The sequence below is a fragment of the Protopterus annectens genome, chromosome 8.part0 (assembly GCF_019279795.1).
Source record: "Protopterus annectens isolate FY-2018-M chromosome 8.part0, PAN1.0, whole genome shotgun sequence".
NCBI lineage: Eukaryota > Metazoa > Chordata > Ceratodontiformes > Protopteridae > Protopterus > Protopterus annectens.
In genome coordinates, this window is record NC_056741.1 from 883490199 (window position 1) to 883500209 (window position 10011).

The following is a 10011-nucleotide window of genomic DNA, read 5'->3' on the forward strand; positions in this document are numbered from 1 at the left end:
ATGTTCGATATTTTCAGTGTTCGCTGAATAGGGGTCGATATTAGAACATTCAATGTTTTAAAAAGTCAGTGTTCTAATATAGACCCGTTAGAGCCATTCTGAAGTTCCTCCACAAACAATGGTCAAGGCTGTGGGGGGTAATGTCAGAGTTACATAGCATTCCTCAGTCCCAATCCTTCCCATCAGGGACAAGATCAGAGGGGATCAGCTGGGCAGGGAAAAAAGTTCTGTCCTGGCCCCCTCCTTTTTGGAATATGTTTCTCTGAAGTGCAGGGAAATGTCAATAACCTTTAGCTAACTAAATCTGCACATGACTGCAAGATAGAGATTACCCTAAAATCTCCCTCAGATTCACTAATACTCCAAGAAGTTAGGGTGCGAGGTTGGCATAATGGTTAAGGTGTTTACATTAAAAACACAAGGTGCAAGGTTTGATTCTCACATGGAGTAATTGGCTAGGCTTAATATGGCCCACAAGGGCAGTTAGCCTAGTACGAACCTATGAACTATGAACCTATAATCATACATATATAACTAGTGCTCAAATAATGTTCTCACCCTAAATGCAAAGAAATGTAGCATAGCTAGCTTTGATAAAACATGTTGCTTCACACTGTCAAATAAATGGATCTCAGCATTATCACTATGATTTGATATTTAAGAACTTACATAGACAATGAGCTGTCCTTAAATTAACATATCTCCAATCCATCCATCCTCAACTCCTTTTTCCCATTTTGCACATGCGGTCGGGGTGTCACTTTAACAGTTACAATCATCTTGAGCCCAGGTTTATACTGCCAGGTGGATAGCCCCGTTATGGTAGTTCATCCATAGCACTCATTCACACATACACTCACACCTACGGCCAATTTTAGAGTGTCCAATCCACCTACTGCATGTCTTTGGAATGTGAGAGGAAACCATATCTCCAATATTGCCAGACAATTCTACTTATCTAATTTCACCTGTTGTGGTTTTAATTCCCATTCTATTTTTAATCCCTTTTACTCTGTTCCCATTTGCCACATCACAGAATAAAATGCTCCATTTTACAAGTATAGCTCTGAACATCTTTCTTAACTGGAAAAATACAGATTTTTTTGTAATCAAAAGAATCAAAGGTTTACTGAAATACATTAAAAATCCTCTTCTTATTTTCTGTTGCCTATAGACACCTTCAAGGTGAGCCATGCCATGCTTTCTGAGCTCAGGTAACTATGCTCTCTGTCATCTCCTTTCATTGAAAATAAAAAAAACAGTATGCTTAAAATAGACTAACTTTAATTATATTGTATCACTTGTTAAATGGCTACTTGCACATCCCATGAGTCGTTTCTACCAACCCTTCCTTTCTGCTCCACAGACTGCCCTTCTAGTCATTTCAGAACCCTCTCCTGCCACTAGTTTAACTGAACACTGTAGTTTTTTAGCCCTTTTGTATAATCTCTAACAAGTCCAACAGGACTTTCTTAAGCAGCAAAACGTGTTTAGTTTTTAGCCCTTTTGTATAATCTGTTACTAGTCCAATAGGACTATCTTAAACAGCAAAACTTGTTAAAATTGTTTAGCCCTAGCTACCTAAGACAGTCAGACCTGAAAAATAAGAACCAGACTGATTGTTTCTATAGCTTACTTGCTCAGCCAGCTGTCCTTGCTTCTACCTTTTCTGCTCCCCTACCCTATCTCCATTCCCACCCACTCCTATTTCAATTTGACTTATAGCCATAGACCACACCTCTCAATTACCAAAGACCACCTCCCACCACCCTAATTGCCCTATCACACTCCAATACTCAATCAACCTTCTTAACAGGTCTTCTACAAGCCTCATCACATGACTACTTATTACTCCACCTACTCTATCAACTGTAATATAATCAGAAATGTACCCCCTTACCATGTAATCACATACTAAAACCCTACTCTGTACAATCTCTATTTCTGTCCTGCTTCTACTCTCAGCCTTAACCACCTATCATATGCAGCTTCACCACAACCTAACCCCTCCCAGATAGACTTCAACTCTTGACTATCATTCGGCTCCACCAAACATTCAATTAGCTCCATACCTCTTCCAACCCTCCCACACACACATATTACTTCCACTTAGTAGAAAGTCCCACACCTCTCTAAAACACATTAAAATTATCAGCAAGCTCAACAAATTCTACTTATATCTACTAAAAAACTTATATGTTGTGGGGACATACACCCCAACTCAGGTCCAGGCACACCAATCACCCCAAACCCCGATCAACTCAATCCCCTACTCCATAGACAAAAACCTCTCTCCTTTTTTCTTAACCTAAATGTGAGAAGTATCTTTAATAAGGTCCATGACCTCCATGCCCTACTAGCCCTATAAAAAAACAAAAATTGTCTTACTTACGGAAACGTGGCTAAAACCAGAAATCCATAACAATAAAATCACAGCTCCAGGTTATAATATCATTTGTTGAGACAGAGAAGGCAAAAGTGGTGGGAGGTAGCTATAAAGTATAAAAAACACCTCATCCTTCAACAACTTGATATTAGCATCCCAGACTTCAAAAATGTAGAACTCATATTTGCCAAGTTTAAACTGAACCCCAAGAAACAAATAAATATCACTGACTGCTACATCATCCCAGGAAACAATATTACAATCATGGAAAAAACCTACTAGATTGGATCTCAATCTCCCTGCCTCAGTAAAATATCCTGTTATGTGACTTTAATATAGATTAGCTCAATTGTTCTAGCCACAATCAATCCACTCACATTAACCTCCATGGGTTTACCCAACTTATCACATTCCCCACCAGAAATGACAAAAGATCCAAATGCCAGTCCATATTGGACTGGATACTTATATCTCACTCCTCCCTCACATCCCAAGCTGGATGTCTGCCTGACATTCTCAACGACCACCAACCAACATACCTAATGAGAACCAAACCTCCCCATATAAGCCAGGTAATACTAAGAGAAGTCAGAAACAAAAAAAACCTTTAACCCTAATGACTTTACCCACGACTTAAAATGTTGCAATTGGACTCCTCTAAAACAGTTATCTCTCGAAGATGCAGTAAAATACTTTAATACAACCTTCTTAAAAATATTAAACCATCATGCTCCCTCCAGAACCACTAGAATAAAAGCTAAATATGCCTACTGGCTAACTAAACCCACCAGATCTATTCTCAAAAAAAAGGACAAAACATGGATACAATTCCACAAAAAACAAAACCCAAGCAGAAAAACAAAACTACCTAAAACTTCGTAACAAAGCCAAGAAACTCATTAAAGTAGACAAAATCAGCTATTACCAAAAATCTACAGGAAAAACATACTAAGAAACCTCAAAAATTCTGGGCAGCAGTCAACTCTGTATTGCAACCTGGGAAAACTACAACCCCTACACCTATAACAGGAAACAATTAAGATAACATCCCCACCCAGTTTAATAAATACTTTACTGAAACAATCCATGCCCTAGCTAATAACCAAATTAATACCAGTCACCCCACCCCAACAACTACACCAACTCACCAACTAGCAATGGAACACAAGATAATAGCTCCCACTTTAGCTTTCAGCCAGTATCAATCAAAACCATTCTAAAACCATTCTTTTTTTGCTTTGTGTGTATTATAATCAATTGAATATATGTAACCTTAAAACTCCTCCAGAAACTGAAACCTACCACCCTGGCCACCGAAAACCTACCTGCAGAATACCTCCAAATAGCTGCAGTAGCTATAGCCTATCTTGTTGCAATCCTCATTAATAGATCTATCTCAGAGTGTAAAGTACCCTCTGTATGGAAAACCTCCCATATCATACCACTACACAAAGGAGGCAACTCCTTTGAACTCAATAACTATCACCCTATTTTATCACCTTATCAAAAATCCTAGAAAGGGTCATACACACTCAACTCATGGATTACCTTCAAAGAATAATCTGCTATCTAAAAATCAGCATGGCTTTAGAGCCCTCCATAGAGCCACCACCACACTTACTTCATTCACTAATATCATTAATCACCATAGAAATAATGGACAACAAGTCTCAGCCATATTTTTAGACTTATCCAAAGCTTTTGATATGGTAAACCACAATAAACTTCTCAATACACTCTCTACCCTAAACCTCAGGATTTCCTCTATCACATGGTTTAAGAACTACCTCTCAGGTCATCAGCATGCACTAAAATGGCAGACCCAACTATCCTCTCTACTGCTAGTATCCTTAGGAGTCCCTCAAGACTCCATCCTAGACCCATTACTCTTCTCTCTATTCACCAATCAACTCACATCCTCCACACCAAAGGCCTCAGTTATTCAATATGCAGACTACACCACTGTCATATGTGCCACCCCCACACTAGAGGACCTCCTCTCCCAAACACAAGAATGCCTCTGACTAGCTGAAACCTGGTTCACTAACCATCAGCTTATTCTTAACCCAACTAAAACAAAATTACTCCTCTTCAACCCATATAGATACTTCTCCCAAACCGATAACTTTACTATCATCTCTAATAACAAAACCGTGATTACCCCAACCACCCACACCAAGCTTTTAGGCATTGAAATAGACAACCACCTAAGATTCGACTTGCACATTGCCCAAACTATCAAGAAACTTCACAAAAAACTAGGACTGCTCTATTGCAACAAGCAATTTCTCTCAAAGCACTCTAAATCCACAATAGCCAGGACACATCTGCTATCCACCCTCCTCTATGCATCCCCAGTTCTAACTAGCCATTGTAAAACCGACCTACATGAACTAGAATCCTGTTATAATAAAATAGCTAGATTTGCTACAGAATCTTCATATAGAACACATTACTGTGACTCTCTCAAAAAGCTAAATTGGTTGGAGCTCCCTCTACTCTACTACTTCAGCTCCATTAATTGTCACTAGCCCACAAGTTATACTACTACTCAGACAAAATTCCATCTCTCTAAAATTTTATACTTCCTCACACCACAACAAGAACCTTGACATCTAGCACCGTAAACCTCCTGGAAGTCACCAAACACAACAAAGAGGCAGGAAAATCTCTCTTTAGCTACTCTATGTCTAAACTCTGGAATACCCTATCTGTCCACCTAACATCCAATAACTCCACTTCACAATTCAAAAAACTCCTAAAAGTCCACCTCATGAACAGCTGGCTATGCTCCTGTGTCAACCTTGGGCAAAGACAGGCATACAATCAGTAATTCTTAACACAGCCATACGTCAAGTCTAGTTTCTCACTCTTTTATAATATAGCCATGGATAATTCCCTCTTCAGTCTCTGGTTCAAGTGTGACCTTAACATATTGAATGCATATGTATGCAAAGTACTGCATGTACCACAACATATCGTATGCATATGTCTGCAAAGTACTGCACGTGTTAAGAAGTGTGATGCCTCTGAACTGTTATATCTTATTATGAGCTTGTACTATGTATTGTCTGATATTTACTAATGTTATTCTGCCTGATTTGTATGTAAATACCACTGTTCTTATGTGCTCAATCATGTATTTAACTGGAGCTTTTCTCCCTGGGTCTCTGCTGAAAATGGACATGTGTCCAGTCGGACTTTCCTGGTCAACAAATGTAGCATAAATAAATACAAATAAAAAAACTCTGCCCCTAATAACCATTCCAATGGCCCATTTTTAAACCAAAATATCAACAAGTCCAGATTCAGGGATAAATTCATGACTCAGAATTTCTCTTGTCTGTGGGATGAACTTTCACTATATATTAAGTTGTATAAAACCATAGCAACATTCAAATTTCAGTTAGATGAATGAATGGGATTGCATAAATTCATAAAAAACATAGCAACATTCAAATTTCAGTTAGATGAATGAATGGGATTGCATAAATTCATACCAGGTGTTACTATGACAAACTAAGTCAGCATACCTCAGTCTTCCTTATTCTTTCTATAGTTCTCTTCCCAACTTTTCTCTAGCATCTCCCTAGTTCCTTGCCCTCTAATACAATCCAAGCTACTAATATTCTGCCTACTATCTCCCATATTAACCCTACCTCTTGCTATCATCTTAAGAACAGTTAGGTTTTCTTCACACGTTTTCTTTTACGACACTTGACTAAGCCTATAATGGTTGTGTAGTTCTCATCTGTGCCTGTTTTGGAGATTACACATCTATAGCCCTTTCCACAATTTCCGAGTCTCCCCTACCACTTCCATCACACAAAATTTTGAAGCTACCAGACTAAATGACCAACATACTGGTGGCAGAAGCAAAAAAAAAAAAAAAAAAAAAACTTTGTGAGATAGGTTTTTGCAATACCATTTATTAAAGCCTATAGGTTTGTTAATGAGTTTTTTATAATATACTTCTAATATTGCATCATTTTGTTTCATTCCATTTTCAAGCTAATGTTTCTGAGTAGTATCCTACAATTCCATTTAATACTAATTAGATATACAGATTTTGGGCTGGCTGTACCTAATTTCCAGAGCCTTTGTACCTTTTTTCAGTTTCTGCAGATGGAGAGGTATAGTATAAACCAGTGAACCAATGTATTCTTCAAATCTTGTTGGAATCATCATCAAGAAGCTTGCAAGTATTGTATATGGAACATAACTCCAGACACCTTAAATTATTCAATGATTCAGCTACTTTTCAAAGGACTGAAACCTTCATTTGATATACCAGTAGGGTAAAACCAGAGCTCACTGACCGAAGAGACTCCAGATGTCTCTGGCAAGTCATTCAAGCCATAACCAACTACAGGCCTGCATCCTCCCCATGTGATGACAACACAGAATTTCTGAACAAACTAAACACCTACTTCAGCAGATTTGATATGGACAACAACATTGTCCCAAATATGCTCCCTGTTGAACAGGATGAGGAAGTGCTATGTCTAAGAACATCTAATGTTCTGAAGACCCTGAGGTGAGTAAACCCAAGAAAAGCAGCTGGTCCTGATAATATTATTGGAAGGGTTCTAAGAGACTGTACTACCCAACTGTCCATTGTACTAACAGATATATTCACATCCCTGCAATTAGCCATTGTACCCAGTTATTTCAAAAATACGGCAATCATTCCTTTACCCAAAAAATCCCAACCAACAAGCTTAAATAATTACAGCCCAATTGCTCTTACATCAACAGTAATGAAGTGTTTTGAGCAGTTAATCAAGAACCATATTTCTTCAAGCCTACCTGCAACACTGGATACATTACAATTTGCTTATACATCTAACCGCTGCATGGCTGATATAATAGCTATAGCACTTCATGAGTCTTTGGCACATCTAGAGAACAAGAATTGTTATGTCAGAATGCTGTGCATTGAGTTTAGTTCCACTTTAACACTGTCATCCCCCAGAAACTGATATTGAAGCTGATCCAGCTGGGCATCAACACCCCCCTATGTAAATGGATACTGGACTTTCTCATCAACAGACCCCAAAAAGTATGTGTGGGAAATATACTTCACAGTCTACTTAAGAAAATTAAGAATTATATCAGTGATGCCAATGACTTTCTGGTTATACTGCAAAGATGGGTTTGTGAACATTCTTCTAGTGATGTATTGCTTGTAACATAAGATATTAAATCATTATTTACTCTGATTCCTAATGACCTTGGAATACAATTCATTAGGGAATTTCTTTGTAGTCATAGTGATTTTTCAGGAACTAAAATAGAACTTGTTTGCTCTATGTTGAAAATAGTACTTAGCAGCAATTTCTTTATATTTAAGGACCATTTATACCATCAACTAGGGGTTACCATGGGCATCCTTGTAGCCAACAGTTATGTGAATCTAGTCATACCTCGCAACCTCTTAGGGCAAGAAATCTGGACAAAGCCATAAATAAAAGTGGGACAAAGGCCCAAAAAAGGGACATTTATTTTAAATATTGCTCTTACAAACTTAAAAAGTTGATAGAATAAAAGGTTGTGCAATAGCATGAATTTTCTGAAGGGTATGAAGTCTAAAACTCAAACATCTGTCATTATTTTCAAACTTCAATATTTAACAATTTGCCACAAAACCACAATTTTATGAAAAATGGGCCAAAAATATGAGGCAAAAATCTGGACATTCTGCACAAATGTGTACAATTGATAGGTATAAATCTAGTATTGTCTAGATGAGAAGAACTATTTGTCTGTGACTACAATGACATTTTCTATAATGGGAATCTAGTTTTTATAAGCGTTTTGTAGATGACATCTTCCTTCTTTGGAAGGGAGATGTCAATAGTCTACATTTGTTTGTTAAATTTTTACATGGTACTACAAACTTTCTTCAATTTGCACTTAAGTATTCAAAAGACAGTGTGAATATTTTAGATATTACTGTTAGTTTGGTGAGTAACAAATTTAAAACTAATATTTATAAGAAAAATATACAAGTAACCAGGTATGTTCATGTAAACAGTATGCATCCTAAGCATATGTTTAAAAGTGTGGTAAGAAGTCAGCTCATGAGAGCTAGTAGATTGAATACAACTGATGACAGCTTTGAAAAATAAATAAAAAGTATAGGTGATGATTTGGTTTAAGAAATTATGATCAACAATTAGTTGATGATAAAATCTTGATTAAATCTGAGAGGGATGGTATTGGTAAACCCTATTTATTAAGAAAGCTGTTTGATAGAGAAAATAAGCATAAAGCTGGAGAAATAGAACATTAAGATATATTATGAAATATAATCAAAGGATGTCACAGATTAGGTCAATAATAGAAAAGAGTGGGTGTGTATTAAAGTCAGATAATTAATTAATTAAATTAACTGGTGATAAACCTTATTTTGTGTATAAAAAGTAAAGAAACCTCAACCAATTTTTATATTATAGGGATCTTAAATGTAATGTTAAAAAACACCAGATACACACATAAATAAGAGGTGGACTGTACCATGTTTAAACTATAAGTTTTGTAAATATATTGATCCATCTAATCAGTTTATGCACCCTATTTCACAATAAGTGTTTAATTTTAAAGTATATGCCACCTGTACTACAGAAAATGTAATATAGTTAGCAAATTGTAAAAATGCTCCTGCTTTAATGGTAAGACCAACTAGAGACTTTAAAGACAGAATTTCTTCACAATTAGTAGCGATTCGACGGAAAGTTGAGTCAAATGCCTTATATAAGCACATCTCTGTTAATGGAGATGACCATATTTTTAGGTTAAGGGTTTTACAAAAGATTTCTCTTAATAGAAGAGGTGGTGACATAGTTAATAAAATCAAAATAGAAGAGCATAAATGGATTCATTTTTTTTAGGGTAGACCATCCACCAGGTCTTAATTATATGAATAGTGTGAAGCCCTTATTGAAAGATAAACAAACGTATGTCACATAACCTTAAATAAAATAGTTTATTTGTATATTTGTTTTTATATACTTTTTTATATTCTCCCCGGGATTCATGAACCTTGCGCCAGGCGCCAGCATAGCGTCGGCGTTATAACGCCAAATATGGCTGCTTAGCGATTCAGGTATGAATGAATTCCACGTGCACTACCGGCGTGCGCCGGACCGTCCCCGCCCCCGGCATAGGTATGCAAAACACACTGTGTGCGGTATTGCACCATGCAAATGAGGGCAAATAGCGATCCACGAAGTGGCGCAGGCGTAGCGTAGGCACGGCAATGTAAACCAAAAGCGGTTTACATTTACCCAAACATACCGGAGGAGTAACGGAAGGCTGTCAAAGTCAGGTATCATATAGGTGCAATATGCCAATGTGGAAAGGCACCGAGAATGTCCAAAGAAAATATGCACAAAATGTAAAAATGACATAAATGGCACGTATGTAGAAAGAACAGCAGACCCCGGGATATGTGCACAGAAGTTGTAAAGCAATGAAATAATATGACAATGTCCTAAAAGAGCAGTAGAACACAAATCAGCTGCACAGCCACCACACACCATAGTATGTATGTAAAGCTGCAACCCCAGCGCAATGGTTGTCAAGGAGTGGTGGCGGTGTCCGGCGCCGTAACCATGTATTAG